The sequence below is a fragment of the Procambarus clarkii genome, chromosome 38 (genome assembly GCF_040958095.1).
Source record: "Procambarus clarkii isolate CNS0578487 chromosome 38, FALCON_Pclarkii_2.0, whole genome shotgun sequence".
Lineage (NCBI taxonomy): Eukaryota > Metazoa > Arthropoda > Malacostraca > Decapoda > Cambaridae > Procambarus > Procambarus clarkii.
In genome coordinates, this window is record NC_091187.1 from 9,163,448 (window position 1) to 9,177,986 (window position 14,539).

A 14,539-nucleotide genomic window follows, 5' to 3' on the forward strand; every position below is an offset into this window, starting at 1 on the left:
GAACTATTGGTACCCCACAAGGGTCTGGCGTGGGAGAACTATTGGTACCCCACAAGGGTCTGGCGTGGGAGAACTATTGGTACCCCACAAGGGTCTGGCGTGGGAGAACTATTGGTACCCCACAAGGGTCTGGCGTGGGAGAACTATTGGTACCCCACAAGGGTCTGGCGTGGGAGAACTATTGGTACCCCACAAGGGTCTGGCGTGGGAGAACTATTGGTACCCCACAAGGGTCTGGCGTGGGAGAACTATTGGTACCCCACAAGGGTCTGGCGTGGGAGAACTATTGGTACCCCACAAGGGCCCGGCGTGTGGGTAGGTCAGGGGAGGGCAGGTCAGGGGAGGGCAGGTTAGGGGAGGGCAGGTCAGGGGAGGGCAGATCAGGTGAGGGCAGGTCAGGGGAGGGTAGGTCAGGGGAGGGTAGGTCAGGTGAGGGCAAGTGAGGTGAGGGCAGGTTAGGGGAGGGCAGGTCAGGGGAGGGCAGGGCAGGTCAGGGGAGGTCAGGTCAGGGGAGGGCAGGTCAGGGGAGGGCAGGTCAGGGGAGGGTAGGTCAGGGGAGGGTAGGTCAGGCGAGGGTAGGTCAGCGGAGGGCAGGTCAGGTGAGAGCAGGTCAGGTGAGGGGAGGGCAGGTCAGGTGAGAGCAGGTCAGGTGAGGGCAGGTCAGGTGAGAGCAGGTCAGGTGAGAGCAGGTCAGGTGAGAGCAGGTCAGGTGAGAGCAGGTCAGGGGAGGGTAAGTCAGGGAAGGGTAGGTCAGGGGAGGGTAGGTCAGGGGAGGGTAGGTCAGGGGAGGGTAGGTCAGGGGAGGGTACGTCAGGTGAGGGTACGTCACGTGAGGGGAGGTCAGGGGAGGTCAGGGGAGGGCAGGTCAGGGTAGGTCAGGGGAGGGCAGGTCAGGAGAGGGCAGGTCAGGGTAGGTCAGGGGAGGGCAAGTCAGGTAGGTCAGGGGGGGGGGTAGGTCAGGGGAGGGTAGGTCACGTGAGGGTAGGTCAGGTGAGGGTAGGTGAGGTGAGGGTAGGTCAGGGGAGGGTAGGTCAGGGGAGGGTAGGTCAGGGGAGGGTAGGTCAAGGGAGGGTAGGTCAGGGTAGGTCAGGGCAGGGTAGGTCAGGGCAGGGTAGGTCAGGGCAGGGTAGGTCAGGGCAGGGGAGGTCAGGTGGGGGTAGGTCAGGGGAGGGCAGGTCAGGGGAGGGCAGGTCAGGGGAGGGTAGGTCAGGGGAGGGTAGGTCAGGGGAGGGTAGGTCAGGGGAGGGTAGGTCAGGGGAGGGTAGGTCAAGGAAGGGTAGGTCGGGTGAGGGTACGTCAGGGGAGGGTACGTAAGGGGAGGGTAGGTCAGCGGAGGGTAGGTCAGGGTAGGTCAGCGGAGGGTAGGTCAGGGGAGGGCAGGTCAGGGTAGGTCAGGGGAGGGTAGGTCAGGGGAGGGTAGGTCAGGGGAGGGTAGGTCAGGGGAGGGTAGGTCAGGGGAGGGCAGGTCAGGTGAGGGTAGGTCAGGGGAGGGCAGGTCAGGGGAGGGCAGGTCAGGGGAGGGCTGGTCAGGTGAGGGTTGGTCAGGGGAGGGTAGGTCAGGGGAGGGCAGGTCAGGTGAGGGTAGGTCAGGGGAGGGCAGGTCAGGGGAGGGCAGGTCAGGGGAGGGCTGGTCAGGTGAGGGTTGGTCAGGGGAGGGCAGGTCAAGGGAGGGTTGGTCAGGTGAGGGTAGGTCAAGGGAGGGTTGGTCAGGTGAGGGCAGGTCAGGGGAGGGTAGGTCAGGGGAGGGCAGGTCAGGGGAGGGCAGGTCAGGGGAGGGCAGGTCAGGGGAGGGCAGGTCAGGGGAGGGTGTGTGAACCAGGAGTAACCTAAGTGAGCTGTGCCAACACGTGCGGTGTATAGATACATAGATACTTGTATACATACAAGAGCATGAACGCAGCGCTCAGTTACGGGGTCACCATAGGCCGTGCTACATGGACGCTTCGTTCTGAGTAGGTAAATCTAAAACAACAACAACAACGCTCAGGTGTCTTCACAGGCAACCCGTGCCTGTGTCACCTCTTGGATGGTGGCTTAATCTTCTTCAGTCATCTGGCTCCAGATTCACGAAGCAGTTACGCAAGCACTTACGAACGTGTACATCTTTCCTCAAACTTTGTCGGCTTTGGTTACATTTATTAAACAGTTTACAAGCATGAAAACTTGCCAATCAACTGTTGTTATTGTTATAAACAGCCTCCTGGTGCTTCGGAGCTCATTAACTGTTTAATAATTGTAAACAAAGCCGCCAAAGATTGAGAAAAGATGGACAGGTTCGTAGGTGCTGGCGTAACTGCTTCGTGAATCTGGCCCCAGGTGTCTGGCGAGGAAGTGTATGGTGGATATTAATAATAATAAAATGTTTATTCAGATAAAAGTACACACATTCAAAATGAGTTACAAACATAACGTGTGACTTCTAGAGAGCGCTGGTACACACTGTGCCTGAAGCCACCAATACGCACAGCGTCTCGGGCAAGTTGTGGGGGGAAACACTTAAGACTAAAACTTAAAACTGAGATCAAAAGCATAAATTTAATTGAATAAAAAAAAATATGATAATTACATGATGGATAGAACAGCAGAAATTGGAACAGAAAAGTAATTTTCACTAAATAAAAAGAAGATTACAAGTAAGTAAGTAATTATCAAAAGAAGGCACCAAACCGGGAAGGCTATGTAGCACCATCAAATACGCAAAATAATCAGAGGGCGCTAAATATCACCAAGGATGCCAATACGAGAACAAAAACGCATAAGGCGAACGATATCAAAAGTATCCGAGTCACCAAGAATTCTATCGAGGGACAGGTGACCGCGAGGGGCGGTCGGAAAGCAAGACACACGCTCGTCCTGGAAGTCAGGACATTCAAGAAGGACATGCACGACCGTAAGAGGGACAATGCAACCAGGACAATAAGGAGCAGGGCGGCGCTCCATCAAGTGACCATGGGTTAAGCGAGTATGGCCAATACGCAACCTCGCCAGAGCCGTTTCCCACCGCCGGTTACGGTGAAAGGAGGACGGCCACGAGGAAACACAACATTTAAGAGTACGTAGCTTGTTACCAGTAACAGACAACCAAGAAGCCTGCCAACAGGTAAGGACTGAGGAATGGATAACCGGGCAAAAGTCGGAATACGGAATGCCTTTACGAGAGATGGGACAAGAGCGGACAGCTTCCTTAGCGGTAGCATCCGCACGCTCATTGAAAGACACACCAATATGGCTGGGAACCCAACAAAACTCAACCGACTTAAATTTACTGTGAACGAGAAACAGCCAATGCTGGATCTCGACAACTACCGGATGAACTGGATTAAAGGACCCGAGAGCCATGAGGGCACTACGAGAGTCAACAACAACTACAAAGGAAGACTGACAACGAGAAAGCAGGAGACGAAGAGCATAGAGAATAGCAGAAAGTTCCGCTGTAAAGATGCTAGTCTCCGGAGGCAAGCGACACATATAAGTGCGATCAGGAAAAACAACAGAGTAGCCAACACCGTCCACAGACTTAGACCCATCGGTGAAGACAGAAACGGAGCGGGAGTGAGAAGAAAAGTGCTCGAGGAAAAGGCGTTTTAGAACCGTAGGAGGGGGTAAAAGCTTTAGTGATACGGGTCAAGGAAGTACAAAACCGCGGAAGAGGGACCCTCCACGGGGGCAAAGAAGGAACAACACGAGGAGAAACATCAGAAATACGAACGGAGAGAGAATCCTGTAGGCGAGATAACCGGACAGAAAGAGGGAGGTGGTGAAGAGGAACAGGAACCGCAGGAGGGGTAAAAGTTAAAGCACGACAGAGGCGAGAGGAAGGATGTTGCAAGGACCGCGCAAGATAGCGAAGACAGTAGCGATCACGGCGGTCTTGGAGAGACAGGAAGCCAGTGTCAACATACAAGCTAAGGACGGGAGTCGAACGAAAGGCACCAGAACTGAGGCGCAACCCAGTATGGTGCAAAGCATCAAGACAGTGAAGAGTAGAAGGAGAAGCAGACGAGTAAGCAGGGCAACCATAATCGAGCTTAGACAGGACGAGAGGGGAATGTAAAGCAAGGAGAGTGCGCCTATCTGCCCCCAAGAAGTATGGGACAAGACCTGAAGGAGGGTAAGGGCCTTAGAGCACTCAACACGGAGGTAAGAGATATGGGGAGACCAAGACAAACGAGTGTCAAGGAATAACCCCAAAAGCTTCGCGGAATCTTTGTACTCAAGGGGATGACCATAAAGTGACATAAAGAGGATGACCATAAAGAGGGACGAAGAATGACCTGTTTCCGAGTAAAAGTCATGGCACAAGTCTTAGAAGTAGAGAACTTGAAGCCATGATCGGTGGCCCAAGACGACACGGCATCAATTGCAAGTTGAAACCAGCGCTGAAGGAGAGATGAATCATCACCCTGACAGCAAAGGGTAAGATCATCGACATAGAGGGCGGAGAAGACACCAGAAGGAAGAGAGGAAAGAAGACCATTGAGGGCAACCAGAAAAAGTAGTGCTCAGAACACTACCCTGGGGCACACCTTCATGTTGCTGAAAAGAGGCAGAGAGAGCGGTACAAAGGCGCACCCGAAAGGAACGACGAGAGAGGAAGCTGCGGAGAAAGAGAGGGAGATGACCACGAAGGCCAAAAGAATGAAGTTGAGATAGAATATAATATCGCTAAGTGGTGTCGTAAGCCTTTTCCAGGTAAAAAAGGACGGCAACAATGGAGGTCTTCGCAGCAAAAGCAGTACGAATATAGACCTCCAAGTTCACCAGGACATCTGTCGTGCTGCGGCACTTGCGGAAACTAAATTGAGAAGGGGGAGAGGAGGTGATGGTGTTCCAGGAACCACATCAGGCGAACATTAACCATACGTTCAAAGAGTTTGCAGCCACAACTTGTGAGAGCAATAGGGCGAAAGTCCTTAGGGGAAGTACCCAGAGACCCTGGTTTGCGAACAGGGAGGACAACGGCATCGAGCCAGTCCTCAGGGACTGACGACGACTCCCAGATCCGATTATACAGACTCAGTAAATACTGAGACGTGCTCGGAGGGAGATGGCGAAGCATCTCATAATGAATACCATCGGAGCCCGCCGCCGTAGAACCGCAGAGGGCCAGGGCAGAACGAAGTTCAGAGAGAGAGAAGGGATCATTATAGGGAAGCTGAAGATGAGTGCAGAAATCTAAAGGACGAGACTCAAGGACAGGTTTACGAAGAAGGAAAGATTGGGGAAGATGAAGACCAGAGCTAACAGAAGAAAAGTGGGAACCCAGTTCGGAAGCGACCTGCAACGAGTCCGCCACAAGAGTATCATGGAGGTGAAGGACCGGTGAAACATCGGGAACGAACTTACCCGCTATCTTGCGGATACGCTTCCAGATCTGGGCCAGAGGGGTCTCGGACGTAATTGTTGAGACATAAGATGCCCAACATTCACGTTTAGCCGTACGGATGGCCCTACGGGCCACCGCACTCGCTTTCCGAAAGAAAAGAAAAGAATCGGTCGTCTGCCTACGGCGGTGCCTCTTCCAGGCTGCACGCTTACAGCGGACAGCCCGAGCACAGTCCGCATTCCACCAGGGAACGCACTTCCGTGGACCCCGAGAGGAAGAGCGAGGAATAGAGCGGAGGGCAGCGAGGAATAGAGCAGAGAGAAAGATCAAGACAAGAAAGGGTGCAAGTCCAAGAGTCCAAATGAGTGGGCTCACCAGAATTCAGAAGAGACAGGGAAGAAGAGAGGAGAAACGGCTCAAGGAGGCGACCCCGGGTATTCGTCAGAACATCACCCCAAAGAGAATGACGACAATTGAAGTCACCCAGCAGGAGCACAGGCTCCGGCAAGGAGTCTAGGAGGTGTTTCAAATCAGGAAGAGAGAGCGGGACACTCGGGGGGAGATAAATGGAACAAACTGTGTACCATTTCCCCACAAAGATACGAGCAGCAGAACAATGGAGAGGCGAAGGAAAACGTAAGGGGACAAAGGGAACATCAGAGCGAATCAAGAGAGCGGAAGAATTAGGAAGCTCGTGGGGTGAGCGAACAAGCCCACCCCACGAGCCTGAGAAGGTAAATGAGGAACAGAATTAGACATAGGTACGAAGAGAAAAATATTCATTCTCGAATGTGCCCCCCATACCCACCATGGAGCCACAATTAGAGGCAGGACACCCAACAAGAAGCCATTGCCGATCATGTCGGGGCCTCCTAGGGGTGCGTCGTGAGTATACACCCCACAAACGCCACCTTAAGAACCGTCAGTCCGTCGAGATCGGGTTCAGTGACGAAAGGAGGATTGACAATAAAAGGTTCCCTCGCGACGTTGGGTACTACAGTTCTACGGGTGCAAGAGTATGCCTCCCCAAGCACCCGGGCGTCAAAATAGAAGAAGTTCAAAAGAATAACCAAAACAAGCAAAAGGTCGGCAGGAAACAACAAGCAGATAGGAGAAGAGGGGAGGGGGGGGGAGAAAAACGAAACATAAGGAAAAGGAAAAGCGATCCGGCACAATTGGAGAAGACAGCAGCAGGAGCAGCCAAGTCAAAACTAAGGGTTATTCATACATGACAAGTAGGGATACTTTAGGAACAATAATGTGGTCATTTGGGGTTGTTTTTTTGGTGGTTTGGGATTGGTGAATGTTGATTATATACTGTAGGGGTGAGTGATGCACTCTCTGCATCGACGGCAGCTGCAAGTCAATGTTATTGTTTGGTGAGGTATAATGACATTCATTATATTCATTATATCTGTTACAGATATTTTTGCGGAAGGTCCTTCAGTGGCGTTGAAATTTATTTATTATGTTTATTATGTGATTGCAATGGCATGTTTAATTTTCTATCAGTTTGTAAATATACCCGAGAATAACTTTTAGGTTGCAGAAATTTAAGGGATTGAAGTGATTAACGAAAGGCGGTTACTTTTGGAGATAAACGTTTTGCTGTCATATTTGCTTAGGGAAATGGTTCCATGAAATTTAGTTAGCAGCACTTAATTAAAGTAAGATGGTCAAGTGAAGTTTTGGAAAGGCTTCTAAACCTTTTATAGATAATTAAATCGTCCCCCGATATCAAGCAAGGGGGTGTGGGATGGTTATGACATGAGATTGTAACCAACCCTGCTTATGTCAGGGAAGACGCACGTTGAAAGATAGGATGCTATAATTTATACAGGAGAAGCAGGAGAGGTGGAGGAACGGTCCCATGTGGAGTGAGACAATGGTTGGCGAGAGAAGCAGCTGTGTACATGAGAGTTTATGTGAGACCCGAGTATACTGGGAGACTGTCACGAGTAGCTGTATGGTCGCAGGCTAAGACCCTCAGCTTGTCTTAAGCATAACTGCCTTCAGAGGGGAACTGCACCCTGGGCCAATGTGGTGTGTTATTCACAGAAACACACTAATACTGTTGGAAAGTAAGTAATTATCAAAAGAAGGCATAAAGCCAGGGAGACTATGTAGCTCCATTAACTGTGCGGGACATTCAAAAGGCGCTAAATATCACTAAGAATGCCAATAGGAGAACAAAAGCGCATAAGGCGAACATCAAAGGTATCCGATTCACCAAGGATACTATTGAGGGGCAGGTGGCCGCTAGGGACAGTCGGGAAGCAAGAAGCACGCACATCCTGGAAATGAGGACATTCAACAGGGATATGCTCGACAGTAAGAGGGACAATACAGTTTGGACAATAAGGAGCAGGGTGGCGCTTCATTAAGTGCCTGTGAGTTAAACAGGCATGACCAATACTGAACCTCACCAGAGCTCTTTCCCACTGCCAGTTACGGTCGTAGGGGGAAGGCCTCTGGGACACACTACCCTTAAGAGCACGCAGCTTGTTACCAGTAACAGAAGACTAATGATCCAGTCAGTGGGTACGGATTGAAGAATGAATAACTGGGTAAAAGTCGAAATGAAGAACAACTTTGTGGGAAATGGTACAAGTACAGATAGCCTCTTTCGTGACAGCATCCACATGCTCATTGAAGGAAACACCAAAATGGCTGAGAACCCAGCACAACTCGACTGTCTTAAATCTGCTGGAGATGAGAAACAGCCAATATTAAATCTCGATGACCACAAGATGGACAGGATTAAAGGAATCCAGAGCTATGAGCGCACCGCGAGAGTCAACTACAACAAAGGAAGAATGACAGCGAGAAAGCAGTTGGCGAAGAGCATACAAAATTGCATAAAGTTCTGCCGTGAAGATGCTAGTCTCTGGAGGCATGTAACACAGGTGCAGTCAGGAAATACAACAGAATAGTCTACACCGTCGGCAGACTTGGACCCATCTGTGAAGACGGAGATGAAGCTGAAGTGTGAAGAAAAGTGAGCAAGGATAAGGCATTTCAGAACTGTAGGAGGGGTTAAAAGCTTGTCATGTGGGTCAAGGTTCTACAAAACTTAGGAATAGGGACCCCACCATGGGGGCATGGACAGAACGACACGAGGAGAAACATTGGTAACACGAATGGAGAGAGAACCTTGCAAACGAGACAATCATACATAAAGGGGAAGGTGGTGAAAGTGAACAGGGAAAGGGAACAGGAAAGGAGGGGTAAAGGTCAAAGTACGACAAAGCAAAAGTGAGGTGTTGTAGGGTCCACGCAAAGTAGCGAAGACAATAGTGATCACGCCGATCCTTTAGACACAGTATGCCAGTTTCAACATACAGGCTTAGGGTAGGAATCAAACAACCGACACCAGAACTGAGGCAGCAACAAGATGGCAAAGAGTTAAAGGGGAGGCAGACAAGTAAGCAGGACAGCCATAATCGAGTTTAGACAGCACGAGAGAGGAATGTAAAGAGAGGAGCGTGAGCCTATCAGCTCCCCAGGAAGTATGGGACAAGACCTTAAGTAAGTTAAGGACCTTAGAGCATTCATCTCGGAGGTAGGAGATATGGGAAGACCAGGACAAGCGAGTGTCAAAGATTATCCCCAGAAGTTTAGCAGTATCTTTATACAAAAGATGATTACCATAAAGTGACAGCCGAAAAAAAGTCATAACAAAATTCTTAGCTGTAGAGAACTTGAAACCATGATTCAAGTTCAAGGACGACACGGTATCAATTGCAAGTTGAACCCACTTTTAGAGGAAAGGAGAGTCATCACCCTGACAGCAAACGGTAAGATCAGCTCGTCAACATAAAGAGCTAAGAAAATGTTAGAAGGAAGGTAGGAAAGAAGACCACTGAGGGCAACCAGGAAAAGAGTAGTGGTCAGAACACTACCCTGGGGCACACCATATTGCTGAAAAGTGGCAGAGAGAGTGGTACCAAACCTCACTCGAAAGGAATGACGAGAGAAGAAGATTACCACAGAGTTGATAAGATTGGAGTTGGGACAGAATGTGATATCTCCAGGTGGTGTCATATGCCTTTACCATGTCAAAAAGGGCAGCAACAATGGAGGTCTTTGCAGCAATGGCAGTATGAATATAAACCATCAAGTTCACCAGGACATCAATCATGCTGCAACACTTGGAAACCAAATTGAGAAGGGGAGAAATGGTGATAGCGTTCCTAGAACCACATCAGACAGACACTGACTATACGTTCAAAGAGTTTGCAGATGCAACTAGTGAAAGCAATGGGGCATAAGTCCTTAGGGGATGTTCCTAAAAAAAAACTGGTTTCCAAATAGTAAAAACTGCCTCAAGCAAGTCCTCGGGGACAGACGATGACTCCCAGATATGGTTTACATATTCAGTAAATACTGAAACATGCACGGAGAGAGATGGAGAAGCATCTCAATGAATGTTATCTGAGCTCACTGTTGAGAACCGCAGATGGTCAGGGCAGACTGGAGTTCAGAGAGAGAGAGAAGGGATCATTATAGGGAAGCTGGAGATTCAAGCAGAAATCTAAGGGACAAGATTAAAGAATAGGCTTACGGGTAAGGAAAGACGGAGGAAGATGAGAACAGAAGCCAACAGCCAAAAAGTGGAAACCCAGTTCAGTTGCGACTGACACCGGATCCACCACAATAGAACCACAGAGGTGAAGAACTGATGAGACATCTCGAACAAACTTACCCACTATCTTAGATTTTCTTCCAGATCTGGGGCAGACGATTGTCAGTCCTAATGGTGGAGACGTAAGATTTCTAACTCTCATGCTTAGCCATATGGATGTCCCTACTGGTCACTGCCATTTGCCATCCGATACAAAATAAGAGTCTTTCTAAGTATTTCTGATTCAAAATAAGAATCTGTCAGCGGCAGTGTTTTTTCCAGGCTGCACACTTACAGCGGCCAGCCTGAGCACAGTCTGCATTCCACTAGGGAACGCATTTCCGCTACTTCCGCACTTCCAAGCATCAGCTCCTGAAGACAGACACAAAGTGGTGAAAACTGTGTTATCAGAAGTTGGAGTTCATGGAAGTTGGCATAAATCCCACGAATATTCCATTGAAGAATAGACATTGTAAAAAAATAAAGAGAAAACAGAGAAACAGGGAGAAACAAAGAAAAAAAGAACACAGTAGACAAAGTAAGCTCAAGCTCAGGATCAGTAAAGTTAGAGTTATGGGACATAGGCAAATTTAGCAAAGATGATGGAGTCAAGGGAGTGGGAGGATGGGCCAGAGGCGGACTGTCAGAATCTGGAGCGGGAGGAGGCATTGTAGAGGGGCGGTCAAGGAAATTGGGGGCAGGAAGGAAACAGGGAAGTGCACTACATCAAGGGCAGCAACCAAGAGAGAATCAAGGACTAAGTGGACCTCCATAGCTGGGACAGGCGACTCTGCCACTAAAATGGGAGGGGATGTAGGAATAGAGTCGAGTCGGAAGGTGAGATATATAGTGATGCTTTCTTACCCGCTGGAGGCGGGTTGGGGTGGGTGGGGGGAGGGGGGAAAGAGAATAGCCAGGTTTACGTTTGAAACAGACAGACAGACATACCAGCAGCAATGTCCTGGGCGACAGCTTCTATATTCAACAGAAGTACAGGAGCAGTAAAGACAAAAATTGCCGGGAGGAGGGTGGACAACATCCTGGAGAGACAGGCGGTGTGAAGGGCCTGTCCCTGAAGACAGAGGGGAAGGAAGGAAGGAAATGCAAGACGGGGAACCAGGAGGAAGACCCTCTGACTCAGAACGCAAAGGAGCAGGCGAGGTGGTGGTGGTGTCGTCGGGGTCCAAGGCCTGGAAACAGTTGCAAAACTGATTAAGTGGGAGAGGGCGAGGAGAAGTGGAACGCAATACACGAGTGTAAGACATGCCAGAGAAAGAGGGAAGACAGCATACTTGGCACCTCGCCTCATGAAAAGACAAATGATCGTGATGTTTCAAATTGAGGATGACTTTCTCATATTTGTAGTGTACACATGTGAGGGAGAAGGGTGGGAGTCACCGCAATTGATAGTGAACTTGGGAAGAAGAGCACTGTCTTAGTCTCTCCACACAAGGGGCATGGAGACACCGCACTCGTGCATTTGTGGGTACCATGCCCAAATTTCCAGCATCTATTGCAGAGGCGAGGCGAGAGGATGTACTCGTGAACAAAGCATTTTGTGCCAGCAAAAAGTACGGAAGATGGAAGGGACCTACAGTCAAAAGTGATCTTAGCGAAGAAGCTGAAGACACACACCACGAGGGGGTCGAGTGAACATACCAACCTGGAGGATAGAATGGCCTTGGGCCTCAAGTATTTGTTTAATATCCTTGTGGCAGTCTTTCAGTTCCCTATCACCAGTTGCTACATGGTTCAGGAGAATAACTGTGCCAGTACTGGCATTTAATTGGACTTTGAGAACCGAACAAGGGGTCTCCCCAATGCAGGACGAGGCTAAGCAGTCAGCTGCGTCCTGAGAAAGAGCGGCAACGACACGTGTGCCTATACACCAGTACGAGAAGGGTTAAAAGTGACAAAGGTATCCATCGAATCAACTAAATGTTTATGGATGCATAGATCATCAGGACGAGTAAAATCAACATGACTGAGATGAAAATACTTAGTCCATGTAGCAAGACCAAACAAACCTTGGAATGTATTAGAATCCTAAGGAATCGTGCGAGTACGGAGGTGACGGCGCCCAGCACCCCCAGTAAAGGTGCAGTTGTTACAATGAGAGGTGGAGCCACTCCAGGTGATGAGGTGGTCACCACCTCATCACCTGGATTGGTGCTCAACCCTGCCACAGAAGTGGGAGGGAAGCAGAGAGGAGTAGTCAGTAGAGTCAGAGAAACAGCTTGGTCTGGGCCCAATGTAGTGGGGGCTACAGAGTCCGGCCTTCCATCACAGTCCAACTCGGGGATCCTGGTCACCCACCCCACGAGTCTGAGAAGTTAAAAAGAGGGTCAGATATCCACATATAAACAAACAGGTAATAATTTCATCCACGAATAAGCCCCCATACCTACCATGGAGCCACAGAAGCAGCTTGGTCTGGGCCCAATGTAGTGGGGGATACAGAGCCTGGCCTTCCATCACAGTCCAACTCGGGGGGCTGGTCACCCACCCCACGAGTCTGAGAAGTTAAAAAGAGGGTCAGATATCGGCATATAAATGAACAAGTAAAAATTTAATCCACGAATAACCCCCATACCCACCATGAAGCCACAATGAGAGGATTGGACATCTGACATGACATTTGGGAAAACAATGTAGAATCAGCATGACTGATATATCCACGATGCACCTTCAGGGGTGCATTTTAGATGTAATCTGCAATCGCCACCTTAAGAACCGTCAGTCCGTCGAAATCGTGCTCGGCAACAGAGGCAAAGATTGACAATAAAAGCGTCCCCTTCGCTTGAAAACGTCAGGTACCACAGTTTTACCGGTGAGTGTGCGCGCCTCCCCAAGCACCCTGCATTAAAACAGAAAAAGAAACTGGAAAGACTATTCAAGAATAGCAAAAAGTCAGCTGGAAGGAACAAGCAGAAAGTGGAGGAAGGGGAGGAAAATTAAACTTAAGGGGCGCATTAGAATGGTTTTGGAAAAGTTGTTCAATGTCAACCAATATTTTTTGACTAGTTGTATATGAAAAGGGCTGCAATTGTCCCAAATTTCAGTACTGCAGCCTAAATAGAAAGGGTGATATAATTTTTTGTTGTTTTTCAATGAAAAATACACATTTTCAAGTGAGTTTAAACCTTTCACCTTTTCAGATGATTTTCATTCTATGACACTTTTCTGACATATTAGCATATAATAAAGGATTTTTAGTTTGGGAGTTTCTAAAACATCTTTAGTTTTCCTAATACAAATAGTCAAAGTTTCCCCCAAAAAATTATGAAAATATGTCACGTTTATTGATATTATAAAATCAATATATGAACTTAGAGAAACAAAACAACTTATGATTTTAGAGACAAAGTTTACATATAAGGTGTAAGATTCAAGTAAATTGAATAAAAATGAAAGAGTTTGAAGTTATTTATATTACTTGAAAAATAAATCATTAAAATATAAAGTCTAAGGTGCTGCCATCTGTGGCTGAGGTTGACATTAACCAATTTTCTCCAAAATTGGCACCCTTACAGATAGGCTTATGTGCAGTCACGTGTATAAGTTTCATGCAAATCATCCAATAAAAAAAAAATACACCAAATTGAAAAAAAAAAAAAGATACAAAATTTAACTTAATTATTTTTTAATAAAACTAATTATAATATTTAAAAAAAAATATGCTATTGTGATAGCTGAGAATCATAGATATGATTTCAGTTGACATTTGTTTGATAATCGTTTTTGACCATTTAGGAAAAATTTTGACACCTACTTCAATATTTTTTTTCTCCCTTCCTATCTATGCTACGATGCTGAAACTTGGACCAGATGAAACACTTCATATACAACGTCAAAAAAGTTTGATTGAAATCGAACCAGTTTTTATTTTTGGCATATTTGAATCATTAGGTTCGAATTTGCCCCAAATATGCAATAAATGAAAACTCGTTCGATTTCAATCAAACTTTTTTGACTATTTATATATGAAAAGGGTTTCATCTGGTCCAAGTTTCAGCATTTCAGTTTCAGCAAAAAAGGAAGGGATAATAAAAATACTTGATTCAAATGTCAAAATTATACCAAAATGGTCAAAAACGATTATCAAACACAAGTGTCAACTGAAATCATATCTATGACTCTTTGCTATCACAATAGCATATATAAAAAAACATTATAATTAGTTTTATTGGAAAAAAAATGTTAAACCAAAAGTTTTTTTTTTTCAAAAATTTAGTTTTTTGTTTTTTTTTATCGGACGATTTACTATATGAAAACTTATGAAACTTGTACACCTGACTGCACGTAAGCCTATCTGTAAGGGTGCCAATTTTGGAGAAAACTGGTTGATGTCAACCTCAGCCACAGATGGCAGCACCTTAGACTTTATTATTTTCGTATTTATTTTCAAGTAACAAACGTTCAAATAACTTTTTCATTTTTTATTCAATTTACATGAAACTTACACAATATATGTAGAGTGCATGTCTCTAACTTTGGTTGATAGCTTTTTTCTCTAAGTTCATTTACTGAATTTATAATAGCAATAAACATGACATATTTGCATAATTTTTGAGGGGAACTTTGAAAAT

At 47.2% G+C, this 14,539-nt stretch overlaps 1 protein-coding gene across 1 annotated transcript in view; it reads right to left on the reverse strand.

Moving 5' to 3' along the window:
- Window positions 1-11,875: 11,875 nt before the first annotated feature.
- The window catches only part of LOC138372165 (uncharacterized), a 60,814-nt gene continuing 58,150 nt past the window's right edge, over window positions 11,876-14,539 (reverse strand). The window contains exons 5-6 of the mRNA XM_069337476.1: window positions 12,359-12,465; window positions 11,876-12,275 (exon numbers count right to left, since the gene is read on the reverse strand). The gene's annotated coding sequence lies outside the window, so the exon portion shown is untranslated. The remainder of the gene's footprint in view (window positions 12,276-12,358; window positions 12,466-14,539) is intronic.